The 25602-nt window shown below is 40.9% G+C and overlaps 1 protein-coding gene across 27 annotated transcripts in view; it reads right to left on the bottom strand.

Annotated features, from left to right (window-relative positions):
* The window catches only part of LOC147367731 (uncharacterized), a 651563-nt gene that overhangs the window by 273312 nt on the left and 352649 nt on the right, over positions 1-25602 (bottom strand). The window lies entirely within an intron of this gene.

Genomic DNA, 25602 nt, shown 5'->3' with positions numbered 1-25602 from the left:
AGATGCACAATCTCTGCAACAGTCAACCTAAGAATTGAGGGCGAGCACTTTCTTGTTCTGTAATCCTTGACTCCTACCCAGACCTCTCATTAGCTCGCCAGGAGTTCCCTTAACACTGATTGAGAACCACAGCCCTAAGGGGAACTCAGGGGCTGTTCAAAGTAACACTGATTTCATCTAGACTGTATACACCCCCAGCCATCTCTGCTGAGAGGTCCAACAGGTTCTGTCTCTTGATCTTGACCTGCTCTCTCCCTAAGGCAGGGTTGTGATAGGGGTCTAGCCCTGAAGCCTGCATTTCCCCAGCATGATATGAGCTGCACTGGGCCAATGGGAGGCCCTGGACGGAAATGCAAGAGCAGGAGGAAGGGAGCCATCCTGGGGATGCTATTACTCCCCATTTCTCTTTCTGTTCAGAGAAGAATTTCTGAAGTCAGCGATGTCTTTCCATGGTTCCAGCTCCCACCTGCTGACCCCACACTCTGGAGTCTGGCTTCTGTCCTCTGTTACTTCAGTCTACAGAGGCTAGAGGCTTCCTTTGATGGAAGGTGGGTTGATTTGGTATACCCACTTTGGCTTTGCAGATTTTCTTTTACCTATGTGAACGGTTCCCTACATTAATTTCCCTCTGTTTTTAATGCTTACAATGATTTAGTTTCTGGTTGGACTCTAGATAAATGCAGTCATATTGAGAGCTGGCTGTAACCCGGGTCGGGTGGGGTGAGCTCAGGGAGCTCTCACATAGCAGCAGCACCCAGAGGCTGCAACATACTCTTAAGTCAGTCTATGGTTAAGTTGGTCCAGAAATTCACTTTTGTCTTGGGCCCTGAGCCAAATTAAACTCTAGGAAGTCGACTCACAGATTCTAAACTAGCAAGATTTTGAAGGATAAAGCATAAAGTCCATTTTAAAATTCTGATGAGAAATGGAACTGTGGCATGGACTAGAGAAATCTTATCTGCAGAACCCCCACAGTTTCTCATACAGAAGCCTGATACAATCAGAGGGAAATCTGCAAAGACCAAAGACAGAAGAGCTTATGTGTTTAATTGTGAAGAGTATCATATATTAGTATCAGGTTCTGAGAGCCCACAGAATCCATGGCCACAGCAGAGATGGCCTTGACAATCTGCCAATGTCATTTGTTGGGAAATTCATATCAACAGGATAAACTGATCCTACGCTCATGGAACATTCAATAAGTCTCCAAGTCCAGCGGCCATCCCCTGGGGAGAACTCTGACTGGCACTGCCCACATCCACCTCTGTGACCCCTTTACCTATACTTCCATGACTGACCACCCCCTGCTCCAATGAGCACATTGCTGCTTTGTTTCTCTGTCACCTGGAGAAAAAGTGTCAATCATTCATCAGTTGGAAATGGTCTTAGGTGAGGCAGATCCCAGAACCGGTCCTCTCCAGACCTCCCAAGGGAGACAGGGCTCCTGGGGAAGTTACCATACAAGTGAATCTAAAAACCTTCCTGTTGGAAAGTGAGGCCACACATGGAATGAAGCATTCTCCTCTAAGTATAATATGAAGGAAATGAGTTCATTCTCCCTCTGGAACCTAAAGGAACCATTAGGAACTTAGGGCTGGTGTGGTTTGCAGTGACCACAGGTCAGGGCAGCACTCACACATAAACACTCATACACACATCCTGTAATAACAGCAGGGTCATCTCAACAGTGAGTAAACCATTCAGCATCATCTGTTCAGCAGCACCATACATGGCATTCACTGAAGCCAGCCCTGGAAAACTGGGCCTTCTGTAGGACTGATTATATTCTCTCCATCTCTCTCTATGAAGCACTTGGAAACAGGGGCATTTTACCATCCTCTATTTCTGATCCATACTCTAATAATCTAGAATCTAAGTCTCAAAGATAATTTTATTACTTGAAGCCCAAATTTTGGGAAGGGTAAGGATGGCAGCATGCAAGTGGTATGCTGGGAAACCAATCTTCAAAAAAATGAATTTATAACTTTGACAACTTCTGTTGCATACATTTTCCCACTTTGGCTGACTTTAACAAAGTGTAACCAACCAACTGACAAAATTCCTTTATATTTGACAAAATTCTTTCTCATGAGCTGGGACAAATGCAAACACGTGACTAGAACATTTGTTACCCCCCTCCCAACCAAATGAATGATCATCCCCCAAAATGAACCATGTAGGAACTCAAGAAAATCCATCTACGATTAAAATTCACTTACAGTTTTCTCTGCTATTGCTACCTAAAGCTGTGGAGAAAAATTCTTACCATCATAAGGATCTCAAGTCTATCTCTCAACAGGGATTATGTTTGCTTATTTGCCTGTTTATTTATTTATACCTTCTTTTTTCAATAAAGGATTTACGGTGGATAACCTAAATACATTCAATATAAAAAGTAGATAAAACTGAATTTAAAATAAGTGGATGAGAATAGTGGGACAAGGAGAAAATGAAAGTTTTAATAATAAGAGAAAAAATGCAATCAGGAGTGAGCTTAGCACCCAAAATACACTGTGTAAAGCCTTCTGGGCCATTCATGCAGAGAAGGTTCAGAGGGAACAAGTAGACACTCAGTGATGGGCAACTCACAGGAGCTCCCCTGTCCAGATTTTAGTGTATCTGGCCATCTGTGCAGAGTTCTGTGGCTACTGGACTCCAGTGCATCTGTTTGGACATTAATGTTACACCCAGGACTTCTATGGAAAGGTGGTGAATGGGTCTTGTGTCCCACTGTTTGCCTGTAGAGGCTCTTGGCAGTCTAATGATCTCCCATTGCCCTGCCAATCTGTCAGAATTGCTGTTCTGGAGGAAACCCCAGTCTCCAGGAACAGGCTCGCTAGGGGCACTCTCTGGATGGTGAATTCATCAAGCCCCTTCTAAGTCAGACTGGCAGTCTACAAGCACATCAGTCCAGCTCTGCACAGATAGAACACTGTCAAGTAGAATAGTGGCCCACGTTCTCTCCAGGTGCCAATCACCTAGAACAGCCAGAAAATCAACTCTGGGGACATGAGTGACCAAAGAGGCCGGAGAAGAAGAAAATCATTCAAATGGACATGTATCTAGGCTTTGGTTACATGAAGTCAGTGAATAGCTAGGATATGAACTTTGGCAGGCTTTTCATATGTTGTGATAAAGCTCCATTACTCCCCACTTGGTTCCCCAGGGCCCTTAAGGAGACCTCCAGGTTTCTCCTCTATGATGGGCTCATTCCCCGAGTTGGCCTCATTATTAGGAATGTGTTCCTGCTTAAAACAACAACAACAAAAAAGTACATGCCTGGCATAGAGTGTGGCATTGAGCAATGAGTAGAAAGGAAACCCCATACCTGACTCTGCCAGTCATTCCTGTCCTCCTAAAGCTGTCAGTGGCATCTTTGTGGTAAGGTCTCTTTCCTTCTGGGGTCCTATCTGAGGTAAAGTTCATTTTCCCAAGATTATGACCATGAGACGCCTAGATGCCTCTCACCCCCATGCCCCACACCCCTGTGTTCAGCCAGGCCTGATACATATTGAGCTTGCCAAACTCTCTGGGCTCTGGGCCTTCCTGCTTGGCTATACTTCCAGAGCCAATCTCTGTAGCCAGGACAGATTCCTCAATGGTCTTTATTTCATGCCAGGCCCATCCTACTTTCATGCCTTCTCTGGGTATAAATCTGCAGATAAGACCTCTAGAGTGATGTTTTGGGGAAACGGCATTAATCAGGCATTGGTCCATCAGCCTTTAGGGCACCAATACATGGCAGGTCCTGAGAATTCCATATGCTGAATATCGGTGAGAATTGGCAGAACCTGCTGAGTGTTGCATGCCCAGAGACTTGTCCTCTCTAGTCTCCACTCAAAATTTTCCAAGAGCAGGTCATCAAAGCTATGCAGGCCTCAGCCACAAAGCAAAGATTCCTTTTGGAGACAGCTTTGCTATTGTGAGAAAAACACAGAGCTTAGAATCAGCAGAACTGAGTACAAAAGAATTTCATTTATCAGATTCATGAACTTGCATAAAGTAATATTTCCAAATTTCAGTTTTTTAATCTGTAAAATAGGAATAGTAAAAATATCTAACTGGAGTCAAGGTCTAAAAAAGAAAATGTATATAAAAATTCTTCATAAATTGAAGCACAATACAATGTTATATATTATATTCATTTACAATTGACTTTTCAAAAAGTTTGTTAAATTTTAAAAAGCAAACTGAATTTAAGGAAGTTCCAGATTTCAGTAGTGACAAAGTATCTTGGACAGGCTAACTCTTATACAGATAACAGTCACAAAGTGTGTACAAAATATTTTAGGAGCATTGGAGGGTACCACAAACTGGCAGAAACTGAAAGGGAGATCAGTCTTGTTAGATAGGCAATGCATTGGTGAGATTTGTGAATTAACAGTTTTTTACCTGGGGGTATATCCTAATCCTTATATTTCAGGATAGTAGAAAACTATAGTACTGCTAGCTTGAGGTGTCAGAGAATGGAGTTCTGGGCTGGCAAAACTGCTGAAAAGTGTGTATGTGTGTGTTTATGGTAGGGGGAAAGATCCTGGAAAGGAGGGGGCTACAAAGGTCATGAGTACAAAAATCTGTACAAAAATCTGCAAATAGATTCTGCTAAAAGTATTGATTGACTGCTGAAAAAAAGGAAGAATACAGAACTAAAATCTGAGTGAGTTAAGTTGCTCAATTGTGTCCAACTCTGCGACCCTATGGACTGTAGCCTGCCAGGCTCCTATGTCCATGGGATTTTCCAGGCCAGAATACTGGAGTGGGTTGCCATTTCCTTCTTCAGGGGATCTTCCTGATCCAGGGATCAAACCCAGGTCTCCCGCATTGCAGGCAGACTGTTTACCTTCTGAGCTACTACCAGGGAATCCCCAAAAGCTGAAATAATTGTATTGATTAATTCCTTCCAACAGAAGATAACATTTTGGAGTTTAAAGTCAGCCAAGTTAATTAAACAAATGTAAATATTCTTCAAAAGAAGATAACAAAATCTAGAGTCTCTAGATTTTATCTTCCAATATACCTTCCAAATTGTCCACATATAAATAAAAAAATTAGTAGACATTCAAAGCAATAAGACTGTACACCCTGTAGTTCATGGATAAGCAGTACACTCAAGAACTTCTAAGAATATATATCAGTGAATCAAGAATAAGAAATATCAGCAAAAAACACAACTATTTTAAAAAAGCAAAGTTTAAAGCTGAAACCACAAAACAGAGTATTAAAAATGTCAGAGGAAAGAAACAGTAAACTCAAAGATAGATGAATAGAAATTATCCAAACTAAAGAACAGAGAGGAAAATTTTTGAATAAAAATTAACAAAGCTTTAGTGACCTTTGATACAATATCAAGCAATCTAATATACTTATAATTGGAGTTCCAAAAGGAATTCAAAGACAGAATGGAACAGAGAAAAAATATAATGATCAAAAATTCCCCAAATTACTTGAGAAAGTTTGCTTTGTAGATGCAAGAAGTCAGTAAACACCAAGGAGAATAAATATAATCAATACCATATAACACCATATCAATGGTTGAATCCCAAGATAAAAAGAAAATCTTAAAAGGAGCAACAAAAATCATACATTATGTATAGAAACATAATTGCACAAATACAGCTGACTTCTTACCAGAAATCATGAAGGTCACAGGCAATGGAATGAAGTCTTTAAAACAATCAGAGAATAATCAAGAATCCTACAGCCAGTAAAATTGCTTTGTTTGGTTTTGTTTTGTTTTGTTAATTTAATTTAATTTTTTAACTTTACAATATTGTATTGGTTTTGCCGTATATCAACATGCATCCGCCACAGGTATACACGTGTTCCCCATCCTGAACCCTCCTCCCTCCTCCATCCCCGTACTTAAAATTGCTTTTAAAATATTAAAGGCAAAATAAAGACATTTTCAGATGAGCAACAACAACAACAACAAAAACAAATGGGAGGATTTGTAGCCATGTTATTTACTCCGCAAAATACTCTGAAAGAAGTTCTTCTGGCTGAGGGGCAATAACGCCAGATAGAAAATCAGATTAACAAAAATGAATGAGTGACACAAAAATAAGTATTATATAAATATGAAAGAGTTTTCCTTTTTCAAAAAAATATGACCATTTAAACAAAAATAACTAATATTTTTGCTGTGTTTATAGTGTATATAGATTGTAAAACGTGTATGCACGTGTGCTAATTTGCTTTAGACATGACTGACTCTTTGCGACCCTATGGACTACAGCCCACCAGGCTCCTCTGTCCATGGGATACTCCAGGCAAGAATACTGGAGTGGGTTGCTATGCCCTCCTCCAGGGAATCTTCCTGACCCAGGGATCGAACCCAGGTGTCTTATGTCTCCTGCACTGGCAGGCGGGTTCTTTAACACTGGCGCCACCTGGGAAGCCCCAAATATGTATGTGTATGTGTGTGTGTGTGTGTGTGTGTGTGTGTTTATAGTAACACAAAGGTGATCATGTCAACAGAACCTAATTGTTCCAAGTTTCCCAATGTCTTGTGAAGAAGCAGTGAAAAGTAACACTGTGAAGAGTTACAGGTACATACGATAATCATCAGTTAAATGCTGCTGCTGCTAAGTCGTTTCAGTCATGTCCGACTCTGTGCAACCCCAGAGACAGCAGCCCTGGGATTCTTCAGGCAAGAACACTGGAGTGGGTTGCCATTTCCTTCTCCAATGCATGAAAGTGAAAAGTGAAAGTGAAGTCGCTCAGTCATGTCCAACTCTTCACAACCCCACGGACTGCAGCCTACCAGGCTCCTCCATCCATGGGATTTTCCAGGCAAGAGTACTGGAGTGGGGTGCCATTGCCTTCTCTGAGTTAAATGCTGAGTAATTAGTTAAAGTCATGAAAAAAGGTATGGTTAAAAAGCCATTAGTTAGAATAAAAGTGAATATTGAAAACTGCTTACATCAAAACAAGAAAGGTGAAATGGAGGAATGAAGGGATTGTTGGAACAAGCAATAATATGCTAGATCTAAGGGGCTCAGATGGTAAAGCATCTGCCTGCAATGCAGGAGATGTAGGTTCAATTCCTGAATCAGGAAGATCCCCTGGAAAAGGGAATGGCAACCCACTCCAGTATTCTTGCTTGGAAAATTCCATGGACAGAGGAACCTGGTCGGCTACAGTCCATAGGATCACAAAGCATTGAACATGACTGAACAACTAACACACAATAAAATTAATATCAATAATATCAATAATTATATCAATAATATCAATAATTATAGTAATATAAAAGGACTAAACTCTCAAATAAAAGGCAGAATTTGTCAGATTGTATTAAAAAGTCAAGACCCAACAATACGATGCATAGAAAAGACAAATTTTAAATACCAACACAAATAAAGGAAAGCAAATCTCGTGACTATATCTAACTTTCAGGCGAGTACAAAAGTGTAACCCTACCATGTGGTAAGATAATGGAAAACCAGTTATCTTTGCTGCAAAAACAGGTACCATCGGTGATGGTTAAGAGAGTGCTGCATGTGTCTTAAACAGCACACACCCACTTGTCCACCCAGCTGACCACAATGCCTAGTGAACATTATGCCCATGGTTCCTGTGCCAAACCCAATCCCCACTGATAACCATGCATGAACTAAGGGTGGCATTTTCAGAAACCAGTGGAGTCCAAAATATATTGGACAATACCAAAGGGATAGGCAAGTGGCCAACCCAACCCTTTAAAATCCAGCATAGGTGTTCATTACTCCTTAAGCACTTGAGAGAGAGACTTAGACCAGCAAAAAAAACATCTCCTCTATGGCTGGTATCCCACAGAAAGAAATTACACCAGTTATTTTAACAGGAAGAATAAAAAATTTTAATGCAGGTAAAAGAATTGTTATCTAGATATCTGAAAAGACAAAAAGATGCACTAAGGTATCACAGAGATAGCAAATGCATAAAGTTACTACCCCCAGGAGTGGGTAACAAAGAGAAAAGATGGACACTCAACTTGAGAAGTGTGGATGAAGGTCCCTTTGGCTGTTGGTTCTTCAAGAATTGGTAAAATTGGCTTCAGCTGTAGTTGCAGAAACACCCTGCTGCCTAGGTAAAGAAGGAAGCCCGAGGTGACCCACCAGAAGCTCCCAGGAAGCTGAGAGGAAAAAGAAACTCCCTTCTTCCTCCCCCTGCCTCCTAGTTGACTCTGGCTCCCCCTATTGACAAAAACCTATGTTGGAGCTGGGGGCACAGCAGAAATGAGGTGTACAGGCTCCAGTCTCAGAATCACAAATTGGAGTGCGGAAGAATGAGTGTGGAGTCAACAGACAACAGTGTAATACTGGACTCAGAGGGGCTATGGCAAGTCCATCAGGGACTGCTGGGGTGGGTTCCCCAGGCAAGGAATTTGACATGGGAATTGGAGGGAAAGCTTTCCTAGAATATTTGGGAGCAAAATGAGTCACAGGGTGACTGAGTCCAGGGAAATGTGCAGGACCACAGTGTGGAAAGCCAGACTGCATATTAGGGCAAGGGGGATTACAGAGCTCATGTCAGGAGAGGAAAGTGCAGGAGACTAGCAAATGCGGGAGCACAGCAAGGCATGGGGAGAGTAGATTGGTAATGAAACAAGAAGGCACAGAAGTCTGTAGGGCCTAGACTCTCCCTGGGATGGCTGTATGCTGATAGGCAGGTTAAAGACATGCTTCGGATAGGGTGCTCTAAATTGAGACAGAGAGCAATAATAGTTATCCATCTGTTTATCAATCAGCCTTATTTTGTGTTTTAGAGGACAAGAGGTGTATAAATAAGTGTGTGTCTGCAAGTGTCCATGCATGCGAGTGCACACAAACACAGATGCATACCCCAGGGGACTGTTCCAGAAGAACACTGTAACACTGATGCATGGGCAATATCATATGTATTTATTACGGCTGGTGACAAGAACTGTGTCTTAATGGAGACGGCGATTGTTATTCATGATTTCCAAATGGTTAACTAGATCCAGAGGATTTGCATTAAACCAAGTCATTCCCCTTCCTTGCTTGATGGCCATGATCGATGGAAATGTCAAGTCCCACGAGATGTCTGAGCTCACATTCTCGTTCTACTAGAACCGGGGCATTTTCTTCCCGACCATTTCTGCTCTGAGTCTCATTTCCACAAAGAGTGCTGGCGGTATGTCTATGGATTTGATCTTCAATTTCTGACTTCTTTTAAAGGGCATTGTCAGCCTGCAACACAGTTGCTAAAGCAGGTATTGTTTTGGCATCCAGGAAAAAAAATAATAAAGATGAAAGAAGGCAGGTGACTCTGAATGTGAAATGCAAGATTTCACAGAATCATAGATTTTCAAGCTGGAAGCGCTTTAGGGATTACTGAGTCCTGTGTTTTCAAACTCTGTTTTAAACAGGGGAGCTGTTTACACCGGATGTTGAAACTGGTAGTAATTTTCTGAATGAACAAGGCAGAACGTGTGACGGAGGACTTTTCAAGTAGAAGAAATTACAGGATCCAAGATACAGGAGTCACGACATTGTCCACGGTTTTCTGATTCACGGAAGCCAAAGTGTAGGAGAGGGAGAGGAAAAGGTAGAGAACGAACTAGTTTCCTACATTTCCTACATTGAACTTAATCCTATTCAATCTAATAGTTGAAGAACTAGTGACAGATTCTAAGCAAAGGAGATAAACAATTTCATTTGAGTTCCTAATATATTAGATCAGAGGCTGTACCATAAGAGGGGGGTAAAGGGATTTTGCAATAATCAAAATGAGAAATTATAAACTCTGTACTAGAACCTGAAGACTGGGTAATTGGGAATAGGAAGAACAAATTTAAGAGACATTTAGACATTAGACTTGCTGTCTCCAGCAAGTCCTAAGTAACTGAATAGAAAGAGGGTACACAGGGATACAGAAGAGTCTGAGATGACCCCCCAGGACTCCAGTTGACACTGCCGAGCTAGTGACGGTCTTCCCCAAACTGAGGAGCCCAGGAGAAACACTGGTACAATTACTATGTTTGGTTTTAGACATGATAGTTTGGCTCAATGTGGGAACCTTAAAGGCAAAAGTAAAAAAATGAAAAAGCCAAGATAAAATACTGATAATCTTCTGGATGGGATGGCAACCTACATAGACTGAGTGGGAGACAGGACATAAAATACAGGCAGCACCAAATATGGCCACCTAAGTTCCACTATCAATGTCAGAAAAGGTGGGTAAGAGGGAATATCCCAGTAGGTTAGGATTAATTTCCACAGAATTTCCACACTATTGGGCTGGGCCTTTCTCCTATTCATCCCCTTCACAGGGTCTGAAAGACACAGTAGTCCATACACAGCTTCTGAGGGAAGACACGAGAAAGGTTGGCTTTATCTATTACACAGCTTCTGCATTCTACCTCCAAGGAAGCACATAACCATTAAGCTGGAAAAGGACGTCTCCATCTCAAGGGAGATGGAGCTGTGTGGGTAGTGACTTTGGCGAGCAGTCCAACCTCAGAGAGGGAGTGTGAATTGCCGCCCGCACACACAGAGTGGCTCTCCTCGACTGCCTGCCAAGGAAGAGATGGTTCTCAACCAAATCAGTCTGTGGCTGCCAAAAGCTCTTGTGAGGGCCCGGTTTTCCAGCAGGAAACATAACCTGAATTGGAAAACATGAGTGTAAGCTGGAAAACAAACAGCTCAAAATATCTGTGTCCTGAAATGAACTATAAGCCATTCTGTCTCCAGTGCTGAATCCACTTACTCAAAGGAGCAGAGGGTCAGAGGAGACAGAAGGGAGGGAGAGAGGAAGGAAAGACCAACGGATGGAAGAAAAGAAAGAAGGAAATTCAGAACAAAAAGAACACTGAGCTTTTGCTCTATGCCAGGATCTGTGAAGCGAGGTCCACATTCATTTTCTTATGAAGTCTCTCGGCAACCACATGATGGGTGGAGAAGCTGGAGGTACGATTAACTGACTCAAGATCACATAATTAGGATGCAGCAAAGAGGGGATTTGAACTCAGATTCAATGGCTCCAAAATTCACATGCTTTCACTAGAATCTTTTACGTCTGAAAGAGGCAAAGGGGGAAGTGTTATCGGAAACTGCCTTGGAGAAGGTTTCCCGAGTCCCTGTTAGGTTTTCTCTGAAAAAAAGAAAAGGATTAAAGGTTTGGAGGTGGCCTTCATCAGAGAATTCCTGAGATGGACTTACGGAGAGTTGTCCAAATAAGTAATTGAAAGTTTATAGGGCCCATGTTTTTTCCTAGAAAATCTTCCTTTCTCATCTCCCTTTTTTCCTGCATTTCCCCTGCCCTTCAAGGCTCCACTTGAACCATGTGCTTATGCGTGAAACTTTACAGGGTCAAAGGATCTAAGCAATCCTGAACGATAAACGACAGAACTGAGATTTAAACCCAGGTCTTCCGACCCCTCATTCCAAGCAACTTCCACTGCATAACAGCTTTCTCTACAACATCTGCCTACCACAAGAAGATGCAAGATAAACAGTGACCATTAATTTGTCAATTCCAGTTGCCATGATATTTGAGTGACCACTATACCAGAAGGTAATTTCAGAAAGCCAGAAGGATTGGGCCAGTGTCAATGAGGAAATGATTAATGAAATAGGTTAAAACTGTAAAGTGATACCCAAATGAAAGCTATTACTATCATTTTAATAACATTCTCTTTGCTCTTTTCAATTTTAAGTGAGTTGTCCAAAGTCACAAACCTGGAAAATGGTGAAGCAGAAATACAAATTCCAGCAAATGATCTCCAGGAACTACAATTAAAACCACCTCAAAACAATCCAATGAAGCAGGTGACATCATTGTATATCCTCTATTGCATACATAAGGCAATAAGAAATTATATTCTTTGTGCAAAGTATCCATAACCAGTAAGCCATGGAGCTGAGATTTGTATTCAGGTTGTCTGACCTCATAGTTGGTGGCATTAACCGCAATTCTACTGGTGCTGCCTTGGATGGAAGATAAGAGAATATCTCAAAATACAGGACTAGTTTCTCATTGTAATTTATAAAATAGTAGAGCACTGAAAGGTGTTACCATCATGACCCATGACAGTTACCAACTATTGGTTGCTTAAACCCATCTCCACTGAAAACACCTTAATTCCAAGCCATCAAGTCTCCCATAGACAACCTCTTACTTATGTACCTGTCCTCAATCTTTTCCTCCTGCAACTCATCTCCCACTTTACCACAGGAAGAGTCTTTAGAAACATGGATCTGATCATGTGACTCCCCCAACAGAAAATGGTCTCTGGCTCCCTATTTTCTTTAGGAAGATGTCCACAGATGCTAGCACCATGCTCCCAGCCTCTACTCCAGCACGTGACCGCCTCCCGGGTCTTGTCCCATTGCTGCAGCTCTACCACCTTACACTCTCTACTCTACCTCTTTGAGCCACTTCCAGTTCTCTGATTCATCCATGCTGTTCCCTGCCCCTTTGTCTATGCTCACAATGCTCTCTGTCTAGCTGGAACGTTTCCTCTTCCTTGTATACATCTGGTGAACTTCGTAGTCAGGATACCCCACCTTTAAGATGCCCTCTCTTCCCAACGTCCTCAGCTTTCCAGGCCTTCTTTGGGTTGCCTTTATACTAATCATACACCTCTTTCATTCTCCAAGGTGCATGTCTCCTCCATAACCAACCTGCTACAATACAAAGTTAGAGACCCTGTCTTAATTTTCTTTGGTCCTCAGAGCCTAGCATAAGGGTTCAGTAAGTGCTTGTCAAAATAAATTTAGCTGGCATCTCTGTTCCTTCCTTGCTAGCCCCTGGTCAAGATAATAAAATGCCCATCCAGGTACAGAAAATGTATACTTCTTTACTTATTTCTTTCCTGATTCTCTTTCTCTCTCTGCATATCCTCTCTTCTGTTCTATGTACTGTGAAGAGATGAGAAAGCAAGAGGCTGGATGAAAAAGTAAACTTGAAAGCTCTATCCTAATGCCAGTTTGTATTATTCCTTCCATGTCTGTAAGAGACGGAGGAATGGGGAAGGGTGAGGATGTGCATGCAGGTGGCTGTGGGTAGCAGTGTCCCCACTGGGCAGCATCTCACACTGTGTTTAATGGCAAGCCTACTTTGGGGGACGGTGGGGATGGGGAGCAATAGACTGACTGCTGTGTGTGCCAATTTCAAATTGCTAGCTATACCCTTAGCTAACACCAGTGTTTCATGTTGCAAATCCAGTGTTACTGCATGAAACAGTCAGCAAGTACACTTCTGCCAGAGATAGAGTAATTTGTTATCGGCTGGAGTGAGAAGCTGACACAGTTAGCTCACAGAGATGCTTTTATTCAGATGTGCAGGCTTCCCCACATTAACCATGACTGTCCCGGGTCTCCTTGGTGGTGTATGCTCTCAGCAGTAGCTCCGTGGCCAGTGCTGCTGCATTTTTGAAGAGGGTCCCCTGTCTGCTGTGCAAACAGTTTCTGGCTTTCCTATCTTAGCTGTTTCGTGAGGGTGGCACAGGAGGGTAGGTTGGAGAGGAACAAAATTCAGAGGCAGTAGGAAAGGGCAGGCTTCTGTCTCTGGTCTTGTTTCCCTTCCATCCACCCTCCAGTGTGCTTTTCTAAAACTCTGGCCTGACCATGTACCCCTCACTTAAACTCCCTTAATGATCCGTGTCATACTTAGGAAGAAGTTCAAGCTTCTCAGACTAGCATGTGAGCCTCTGTGTAAACCTGGCCCCTGCTGACTAGTCCACCAGCAACTCTTGCCTTTGACTTTTGGATCCTGTAACACCAACCTATTTGCTAGTTTCTTCACGTATTGTTTTTGTCTCCACACCCTCACTCAAGCAGTTGCTTCTGCTTGGAGTACCCTTGCCTGCACCCCTCACCTCTCACCCACTTTGCTTAGCAAACTTCTACTTATCATTTAAGGCTTAGTGAAAGCATCTACTCTTCTAGCTTCTTCCAACTCTCTAGGTTAATTAATTTCTTTCAGACTCTCATAGTCCTTTTCTACTTCTCCCATATGTATTACAGTGATCAGGGAAGCAGCAGAATACAGTGGGTAAAAACAGAGAAGTACCAAGGGGAGTGGTAGGAATGGTCTGCTCAGGATGCAGGCAATTAAGGGTGCATTGTATGTAGAGTATGTAAAAAAAAAAAAGTTTTAAAATGCACTAAAAGTTTTATGTACCTGCAATTCTAAACAATCTCAGGGATAAAATCCTATTCCTTACAAGGGCAATCTACTCCATCTCCACCCTTGGCTAATAATTCAGGGTCTGTAGTGAAACCTCTTAGCTCCATCATTTGACATCATTACATCATGTGTGGTCTCAGGCACATTACTTATCTTTTTGTTCCTCAGTTTCCACCTCTGTAAAATGGAGTCAAGAAAACTATCTGCCTGGTTAGTTCACATGATGATTACATGAGGCAATCCATGCAAAGCATTTAGAATAGTAACTGGGATTGACTAATCACTCCATAATGTTAATTACATTTTGCTGATGAGTCTGTATTCCTCCTCTTTGGGTTAAAACTCCCTCATTAGCTTAAAGATCTTTGAGAATCTATCTTTGTTCACTGTTGTATACACTCTGCCTAACTTAATGTATAAATTAACCTTATAAATGTATAAATGAATTTTATTCATCTCTCTGTGCCAAGTACACAGCAGACAATGTGAACTGGCAATAGGTGCTCAGCAAACATTTGTTGGATGAATGGGTATTATTGAATAAACAACAACTCATAAGAGAAGAAGAAACTTGCAAAAGGAACTGGATGCGAGTGGTCGTAAAGAGACACAGAAATGGGGGCATAAAAAGTAGAGAAAGTCAATGGTGAAAGTGAAAGAAAGACCCCAAGCTACCTCTCCATGAAGTAACCCAGGAGGTGGGACCTAATGAAATGTTGGTCTATGAAAACTGGAGTCATACCAGCCAGTTGCAGGACTTGTAGATGCCTTGAGGAGGGAGAGGAAACTCCATCCATCATGGGGTCCAGGAAAACAGCATCAGTGCAGCAAGAAGACTGTCCCACAGTCTACGCCCCACATAAAATCAGATACATGCTGCAAAGAGGGAAATGCAGATCTGCCAGTTTCTTATTCCACTTACTGTGTTAATGTTAGATTAAAAAAAAAAAAATTTGGTTGACAAAGCTCATTAGTGTAATTATCTGCACCTAGTTTTTTTTTTTTTTTTTTTTATATTATGCACCTAGTTTTTGAAAGATATGTGACTAAAATGTGATCATCACATGGATTACCCTCAGGTTTTCCAGGGTGTGATACCTCCTAAACCCAGTGAGATATGCATAAAACTCTAGATTGGAGCCATTAAGAGAAGTAATGATGATTATACACTCAAGACTATCTCACAACAACATTTAGAATTTGCCTCCAAGGTTTCAGTTCAAGATGGCAACACGGGAAGATCCTGCATGGACACATCAAATCCACAGCTATATATGGAACAATTCCCTCTGAAAAAAACCCAAATACTGGTAAACAAGAGGGAAACCATGTTGAAGTAGGTAGGAAAGGCTGAGACACAACCTCACCGTAAACTCTACTATTGGCACAGTGACTGATAATCAGGAGGGAACTCAAAACCCAGAGCTCCTCCCTGAGGAGCAAAGGGTGTGAATGCCACACTGGGCAACCCAACTTTTAAGACCAGTACCTGAGAGACGAGGTCCTGATATATCTGGCTTTGAGGAATAATGGTAGTCATGCCCACGAGACCCACAGGACTGCTGCGGATTGAGGAATGGCTCTTAAGTGCACACGTGCAGACCCACCTGCCCCAGGGGCCAATACAGAAGAGAGAGAGAGAGAGAGAGTGTGTGTGTGTGTGTGTGCGTGCGCACATGTGCACAGGCACACACTCAGTCCCTAAGTCATGTCCAACTCTTTGCAACCCCATGGACTGTAGCCCACAAGGCTACTCTGTCCATGGGATTTCCCAGGCAAGAACACTGGAGAGAGTTGCCATTTCCTCCTCCAGGGGATCTTCCTGACCCAGGGATAGAACACAGAAGTAGCTTCCTTGAAAAGCACCCAGACACTATGAGATAAAAACAGGTGCTCTCAAAGAACATAGGCCAGCAGATAACCATATTTGCACCATATCTCTGTCTCACTACAACTCACTGCTATCTCCCAGAAAGAAAGCCTTATGGCAACTATGAAGCAAAAACCTATAGTTGATACACAAAAGATAATGAGAATGTCCCTCTAAAATACTATTCATTAATGTTTAGCTTTAATAAGGAGGAGGAAAGGGCCATGCCTGGGTTCTGGGAAAACTTTGCTAGGTTATATGTCATTACAAGGATTCCAGAGGACCTTAATAAACTGAATTCAAACCAACAAAATAAGACGCAATGAAACAAGTCCAAAGCTTGGTTGGCATTTATATTCAACACGAAAAAAAAAAAAAAGATTGTCCAAGCAGTCACAGTTCCATTCAAAATTGGTTGTCTCCACCTAGTAACCCATATTTGGTCCTCTGGATGCCAAGAGCAGTCATTACCTTCTCGTACATCACAGCTCACCAGTGACATGGCAGTAGCTTTCATGTGCTGCTAACCCATCAGCTAAAACTTATGTTTTCCAGAAATAACTATCCCCAGTTGCTTAAGCAGAACTAGCTCATGTGACATGGTTTTCTGTCTAGTCTTGTCATTTGAATCAGAAAAGAAGTAGCTCCTGAAATGTATTGGACTGATTTAACCTCTCTTCTGATGTCACTCAAAAGCTCCATATCTAAACTGTAAGAAATCACACAGGATATCTGGTCTGATCACCCATTCACTGAAACACTTTCCTCTACAGTCCTTTTGTTTGAACTTCACCCGCTAGTAAGAGGTATACTATCTTCCAAAGCATTTGTTGGAAAGAAAGAATGGAAGAGGTGTTATTTCTTCTTCTGTTACAAAGAGATCCAAAATAACAGTGGTTTTAACAATCTGGTGATTAATTTTTTTCAGGGAGATGGTCCAAGTCTGATATGACAGCTTTACAATCATTATGGATTCTGGTTACATTTATCTTTCATTCTGCTATCTTCAAAATGCAGCTTCCATCTCAGGGTACAAAGTAGCTTTTCCAGCTCCTATTGTCACCCGAGATTACATTTCTACTAGCAAGAAAGAGAGAAGAGGAAGCCCTTTCTGTTGAGGGTCCAACCAGACCAGAAGGCACACAACATTCTTGCTCAATTCAGGTTGATCAGGACTCAGTTACGTTCCATGGATGGCTAAAAGGAAGCCTTTATTCTAGACCACCACAGGCTTATTAAAAAATCAAAGATTCTACCACAATAAAAAGGAAACAATGGAAATTGGAGGAAAACTGGCAGCTCCTTCCATACAATGCTCAAAACACTTCCTCATGTTTAGGGAAACCAACCTGTTGTTCTTTTGTAACCAAAAATAATTTATTCTCTGGAGACAAAAACAACAAAATTACCCTTGTCAAAAAATTAAATGCAACTGTCATGGAACATCCCCTTACTAAATCTTTCTTTGCCAAGGAAAGCAAGCCCCCATTCTTTGCTCCTTCTATAATGTGATTTCTGCAAACCTTTGCAACTTCACCACATTCCTCTTGTCTTTTTACCAATGTTTCTCACATCACTTTAGAATTATTTTTCTATACCTCTAGGATGACATCTAGCAATCATATTCCACAAATACATATTTATTACTGATATTTTCCAAAACCTATCTCAGTATTGGCAATAACTCAAAGAGGACATGATGTTTAAACTTAAGAAGCTCACAGTCTAGGGCCACATTAGACAACTGATGCATAATGACCTTACAGTCAGTTCAACCCTTGTACACATTTTTCATGAGAACAATTAAGTCACACCATTCAGAACTTAGATAATCGACTTTTTCATTTAACTGAGGGACATGATGCCCAGCTAGGCTGTACTTTGGTTTTCAGCCTATTATTCTATCAGTTGGAAACTTGATTGTGCCCTTACATATTATGCCACCACTCCCAATTTTATGGATTTGGAAATTTTTCCTTTGATAGACATGCTTGGAGGAAGCATCCACACAAGTGATTTGCTGGAACTCAGATAAAATTCTAAGTATAACACTCATCACTCAGAAGAGGGTAGAAAACCATGATTTTTATTTTTAAATCAGAACTCTTTTCTTTTTGCATTTTTTCTTCTGTTAAAGATGCTATAAAAGGATCCTGACAGCATGAATGGCTCTGCAGGTAATTTGCCAATGCTAACTGAGTGCTGCCCCAAAGGGGCCGAAACCCACTGGCACACTGGTGCCAGTGATACTCCATATTAGTAGCTGCTAATGTTGGCATAACTCTAGAAATTGTCCTGTTTCGTGAGTTTAATCCTCATCAACAGAGGCTTCCCCCATGCTCCACCTCCGTTTCTGAAAATGCAAATGAAAGTGATTTATAGTTTGGGATATTTTCAAATTCTCCAAAAAAGGACTTCTGTGTTCTTAGGCTGTGAATGATGAATCAACCAGAAGTTGAAAATTTTTATCACAAGAGCTTCATATCAGCCATGGGTCTATCTCTTTTCAACAGGAACCTTGCGCTTGCAGAGTGGGAGATAAATAAAAGCCTTGTTCCACAGTCTCCACTTCTTTGTGTTGTCACACTCATTCCCTGCCTGTGTCATCCATGTGACAGGAAGAAGGAAGTGGTCAATACCACCCTCACACACACAGGTCATACTGCAGAAGAAGATGGGAGGTGGTTTCAACAATGCGGAAGTGCTTCACAATTTTATGTTCTCATATGTAAATTGGTGAGCCCTGTCCTCAAAAATAAGAAAAACAGATCTTCCATCATTCTCTTCTAGGGAAAAGACTGAACTCAGGAGGAGGATTAGGGTTAGGGATGGGCGAGATCAACAGGGTGGCCGGACAAGTGAAGAAATAATCCATTCCCTTACTAACAGGAGAATGGGCAAGGAACCTGGTATACAGCATTCAGGGGAAAGTGCATCCTTTCACTGCAGCTAACAAAAGCTCTCCATTTCCGTGACCTTTCAGCAGTAACAGACAGAGAGAGTGGAAAGTCCTTGCAAATAGAAATACATGCTTCAGAGAAGGAAGTGACATCTCAGAGCAGACCTGCTTGGGGCAACTACAACTGAGGAAACACAGTGTCCCTGATAATAGCCTGCACTCAACCTCCTGTCCCTTGTGGCCACAGCCAGAAGACCCAGGATAACTCACTAATGTTGAACACCTACTATGTACCATAGCAGTCGCGATTCTTGTTGCAAGCCATTTTGATAGATGTCAACCAACAAAAGTAACTGAGTCCCAAGGCAGATAAGCACTTACAGAATATTGCTTTTTCAAGGCATGTTTGGGCAGGTTGCCTGCCAGTTACTTTCACATTACACTGTTGCTTTTTTTTTTTTTTTTAACTCCCTGAAGTATACTTGGGAGAAGGCAATGGCACCCCACTCCAGTACTCTTGCCTGGAAAATCCCATGGATGGAGGAGCCTGGAAGGCTGCAGTCCAGGGAGTTGCTGACTTACACACCCTCTATAAGAAAAGTTGAAATTAGCAAATAACATTTATGGATAACAAAGAATTACCTCTCCATGATTTGAGGCTTCTAGTAGCAACAGAAACGTGAATCAAAAATGAAACTGGATTAGGGGTCATGAGGCAGCCTGAGAGTCATCGATTATTGTATGAGATACTTTATGCAAAACCCTAGCATGTTGCCTGGAGAAGACTAATTACTCAAAATATCACAGCTGTTGGCATTGTAATAACAAGTGTTATTGATGTTTTTACTTCTGGTGTTATAATTATTATGACTGAGGCCATTACATATCAATAGTTCTAAAATTATCCCTACTTTATTGGGGCTAATTTCCTAGAGATGAATTGAGGAAAATGGGGGAAGAGAACCTTCCTTTCTAATGAAAGATATATTGGAAAAAGTGCCAAGAAAGGTATAGTGTACATCCTTAGAATGAATTCTTGGGAAAGATGGCAATATTTTACATACAAGTTCATATAAGTAATATAAAACACCATCATGCCTGGACTAGGATCATGTCACACATTAAAGGAGTCAGATGTGGCCTACAGGATGACCTAGAGGTTGGTGCTTGCATTAAGGAAGGAGACAGATGAGTCTGTGTAGGTAGATGGCAGAATATTCCAGCTTTAAATTCATTATATGTGTCAAGCCTAGATAATCTAAAGGCTTCTTAGTTGCAGACAACAGAAGCCATTATATCTAGCTTAACAAGAAAGGTCTGTATTGTAGGGTAGCCTGGTAGGCTGCAGTCCATGGGGTCATGAAGAGTCGGACATGACTGAGCGACTTCACTGTCACTTTTGACTTGCATGCACTGGAGAAGGAAATGGCACCCACTCCAGTGTTCTTGCCTGGAGAATCCCAGGGATGGCAAAGCCAGGTGGGCTGCCATCTATGGGGTCGCACAGAGTCGGACACGACTGAAGCGACTTAGCAGCAGCAGCAGCAGATAGTTCACAGAACTTATTGGATGACTGAGTGCTACCCAGCCTGGAACCACATTGTCAGGAGAAATGTTCAACCACACCATTGAACCTCTGTAGCAGATACCCTGTTGCTGTTGTTACCTGCTGCTCAGTAGTCATGCCAAAAGGGACCAGAAAGAACTTCCACCCAGCTGCACCATGGAAACCACATACATCTGCAATGAGGTCTGATCTCACACATTCTCTCCAAGTCTCCCACAACTGTATCAACTTAGCGGAATCTAGGTAATGTAAGTGGAGAAGGCAATGGCACCCCACTCCAGTACTCTTGCCTGGAAAATCCCATGGACGGAGGAGCCTGGAAGGCTGCAGTCCATGGGGTCGCGAAGAGTCGGACACAACTGAAGCGACTTAGCAGCAGCAGCAGCAGGTAAGGTAAGAAATTCTTAGCTTCATGATAATTGCTAAGAATATAGATTTTTCCTAAAGTATAAGAGAGTATGAGGAAAAGGTATTGGAAGTGGGTGTTGAATAAATTCATCTGTAGCATCTATAACATCAGATTTGGAAACTAAGTAGCTTTTTAAGGGTATCTGGTTATTAAATCTGGGAATCTCTTTTCATACTAAGTGGCCTGGAGCTGCTCCAGGACTATGGAATGGCAACTACTGTCAACATTCAACTTGATGGACAGAAATCCAGACAAAACCTAGAAACCTTTTATTTTGCTGAACTCAGGAAGCCTCAGCACAGACTACATTGGTTACTTTCAATATTGAAAACTGCTTATGTGCCTTGCTTTAATGGTACTCTCAGGCTGGAGGTATGGATGTAGATCAGTGTATCTCAAAATATATCCTGCACGACACCCTCATCAAAACCCCTTGGGGTGTTTATTAAAGTGAACATCACTGGGCCCCCCTCCAAACTCTGGAGCAGAATCTCTGGATTAGTGGGATCTATATAGTTAGAGGACCACTTATCTGTATTTTGAATATATGCTCCCATGCTAATAGAGCCTCGACTTAGAGTGTAGGCTTAGAAATCCCTAGTTATCTCCATAAGAGCTCATTATCCAAGTCTAAAAGTTGTAAAGTAGGAAGTCGGAAACTCCTCTTTGGCCTTGTCAACTCAAACCTTACAAATTTACCTATAAGCTCAGGCCACAAGAGCTGAGAATGACAATATACTGAGACTCAATTAAAATGCATAATGTTTTAAAGCTACATTAGCATACTGTCATATCCTAAGCATCAAAAATATATAAATCAAAATTGAACTCATAATAACCTGAATATTTGCGTGCAGAATCTCTTGCTCAGTTACAGGAATAAGGTCACAGGCCTGAAAAATTGGTTACAGATGTCTCTAAGGAGATAGCATTAAGACATTTACACATGGTGTGCCCTGTTTTTACATGCGAGCTAGCCTCTCTGCTATGTTTTCCTATGAATGTGTTTAACTCTACAGAGAAATGTGACAACCAACTCCTAGCATATGGAAATATTTCCACTAGCAAATTATATGGGAACTAGGGAGAACAAGAAAGATTTGTAAATACTGCGAGTTTAAATGTATCTTTTCAAATGCTATTAGACCTAAATCTTGCTGTATTTAACTAAAATCAACCTACATTTACTGAAAACCTACTGTGTGCCAAAATCATTCTAGATGCTTTTTCATATGTTATCTCATTTAATTTTTAGAACAATCCTATAAGGTAAGCATTTTCAACTCTGTTTCATAGTTGAGAATACCAAAGTTCCAAGAGATTGGGTTAACGTGTTACAGAGCAAAGACGTGAAGCCAGGACTTCCTGGCAATAAATCCCATTCTCTTTCTACTCTATAATTTTAATTAATGCTAATTAAGTATTATTTAATATTTAGTTAATACAACCCACTATATCTCACAGCAAAATACATTTTTACCAAGACCATTATCTCCTTTGAGTCTAGTGACAGCACACAGGCCTGGTAGAGAATGATGTTATCATTGCACATTGGAAAAACAGAAGTCCCAGGAGATTCAGGAATTCTTCACAGGCCACAAAGCTCACAGCATCTGAGACCTATTCTTTTGATTTCAAATACATGTTCTATTTGCTATCTCAGAGTTTAGGAAAGGAGAATTAACATTACTCGCTCCTAGTTTATGGTAATCTGCTCAGTGTTTTACATATGTGAGTCCTAATCCTCACCACAACTCTGAAAACTAAGAAGTAGACCCATTTCACAGATGTCTAAACAATGACTTAAGCTGAAGTTGGGGCTTCCCTTGTGGCTCAGCTGGTAAATAATTCACCTGCAATGCAGAAAACCTGGGTTCGATTCCTGGGTTGGGAAGATCCCCTGCAGAAGGGAAAGGCTACCTACTCCAGTATTCTGGCCTGGAGAATTTTTATGGACTGTATAGTCCATGGGGTCGCAAAGAATCGGACACGACTGAGCAACTTTCACCGCAAGCTGAAGTTAGTCAGTGTTATAACCAATTCAAACCCAAATCTCTGAGACACTGATAAAATTACATATTATATATACACATGCACACAGGCTTCCCTCGTGGCTCAGATGGTAAAGAATCTGCCTGTAATGTGGTAGCCCTAGGTTCATCCCTGGGTGTGAAAGATCCCCTGGAGAAGGGAATGACAACCCACTTCAGTATTCTTCAGTATGCAGTCCTGGTGAAACCCATGGACAGAGGAGCCTGGCGGGCTACAGTCCACAGGGTCACAAAGAGTCGGACACGACTGAGCGACTAACTTTCACTTTTACCATGAAGAAAGTACAGATAGCTCTTAACAGAACTTTCTATTTGGAAACTCCTAGTTTTGATCTTGAAAGTGTTGTTATTCACTATCCTTAAACATGAAAGTGAGCAAATGTAGACAAAAATCTTTCAGTGGATTCCATATAGGCATGACTGTTCCTAAAAGAAGAAGAAACTGGTGGGTCATTTTAAAAGCACTTGGCCATGCCTATGAATGTCCACTGCCAGGAAAACTTCAAATAATTATGTCCTTCATGCCATTCACCCAGTGTCATTCTTGGAAGTGATGTTCTTAACAGACATGTAGAATCAATGAGGCCTTGTGCTTAGAACTCCTTGTAAATGAACAGAAAACTGGGTAAGTAGAACTTGTTTACTGAATGAGAACAGCAGGGAAGCCAGCACTTTCACAGATACTCTGAAAATCACAATTGCTATAAAATACATGAGATTTTACCTGAGGACCAATAAAGTATTTTCTTTGTTAACCAATAGCTCAGCAGGTAAGAATAATAGTCACTAAGACTTGTGTGTATTTTTTATAGATTATAAAATATGTCACACAGAAAGATCATTTGATTTTCAGATTGTAAAACACCTTAATCCCGTTACTTGGCCCACAGTGGGCTTTCAATAAATGTAGTTGCAAAGAAAAGAACTGAACAGAGTTAAGAATTGTTAGCCTTTTCAAACACATGAGAAAATGGATAAGTGACTCACTAAGGGTAAATGACTTGCTCAGTTTCACATGTAAGCTTTGACATGTTATTAAATTCTTTTACTCATTCATGAGTCTTTTAGAAATTATTTAATTCTATATTGCTATCAAGGAGTAACAGTAGACCATCTGATATACATAAAAATTGAATATTTTTTCCATTAAGATGCCTCTCCATCTTAGTCAAAAAACCTGGATTTGATCAATCTTGGTTTCCAGAATAGAACCCCTGAAGAATTTAAATCCAGATTTTTTGAGTGATCCATATGCCTGAATCAGTTGTTTTTGTCAAACATCCATTACCTCATGGCCCAGATTTCCATAATTAAATGAGGTCAAATGAGAATATATGGAAACTGAAAAGCAGTGTGTTAATATTAGCTGTTATCAGTGAGATGTATTCTTCTTATAAACACAAAGATAGTAAAGGGCTTCCTTTATAAAAGAAAGAATTGTCCAGCCAGCTCACAAAAAAGTGTGTTACTGTACATCTTGAATATAGAAATTCAAAGACAAATATGATTGGTAATAACTCTGTTATATTAGACTCTCTGACAAAATAAGCTTAAAGTTCAGAGTTTGATGTTTGAAAGGAAAGTCAAATGTCACAGGTATAGAGAACTTTTACATATTTAGTCCATTATGAAAATCAAAGATTTACCCAGGCATAACCCTCTTAAAACATGGTCATCTATGGTTTTCACATATTACAAACTCAGCCTCCTTGATGTCTTCAATCATTAAAAAGCTGTTACCAAAAAAAAAAAAAATTAAGGCATTGGAAGGAATATATAGTATACTGTATTCAAATAAAGGCATTTATTGAATGCCTACTAAGTGACTGATAACTGCAAAACAATCATTACTATCTCCATTTCACTGATGAGAAAACTGAGATTTAGATTCATTAAAGCGTTTATCAAAGATGATAAAGATAATAATTAACAAAGACATGCACTAAGCACAAGTATTCCAATGGTGTGTCCCATATTAATTTTTTCCTCAACTTCTCTGTAAGTTTCAAAATTGACCAATGTATAGATCCGGAATGGCAACACTAATAGCCTTTTGTTCTTTTCATTGTCTTTTATTAATGTAACTATTTTTAACATTTGCTTACACTTAATCACTCTGTTTTATGTCTCTAAGGACTCAGCTATTAAACATAATGAAAAGACTTCTGGTGTTCAGATGCCTTTTGTTTCAGATATCACTCCCAAAGTAACAAGAAATATGAACAACAGAATTCAAAATCTTTTCTGGATCAAACCTTGAAACATCTATAAAATCCCACTGTATACGATTAAAAGATGTTAAGATGTGGGATCAATGCAAGAAAAGAAGCTTGCAGGAGCAGATCTTAACATGTCAGGAGAGCACAACCACCAAAACAGATGGGGCACTGAAAGAAGCAAAACACAATTACCCATCTTGGGGAAAAAAATAAAGGGAACAAGATGCCCAGGCAATGTAGAGTACCAAAAAGTAAGCAAGCAGACAGACATTCCCTTTCTGTAAGATATAGTGCATTGATGAGTTGCAATGAAAAAGAAAAGTCAAAGGCTAAGGAAATAAAATGTCCAAAAAATTATCACAGAGACATAAACGTACATATACACTTGGGGGTGGAAGATGGGAAGGAAAACAGACAGAAAACTCTCCCTACATTGTGAAATAGGGAGACT

Source organism: Bos grunniens, chromosome 8, assembly GCF_055505025.1.
Source record: "Bos grunniens cultivar Pamir isolate PY7600 chromosome 8, Bosgru_T2T1.0, whole genome shotgun sequence".
Lineage (NCBI taxonomy): Eukaryota > Metazoa > Chordata > Mammalia > Artiodactyla > Bovidae > Bos > Bos grunniens.
Note: the sequence above shows the minus strand (reverse complement) of the source record. Positions and strands in the feature narration are given on the sequence as shown.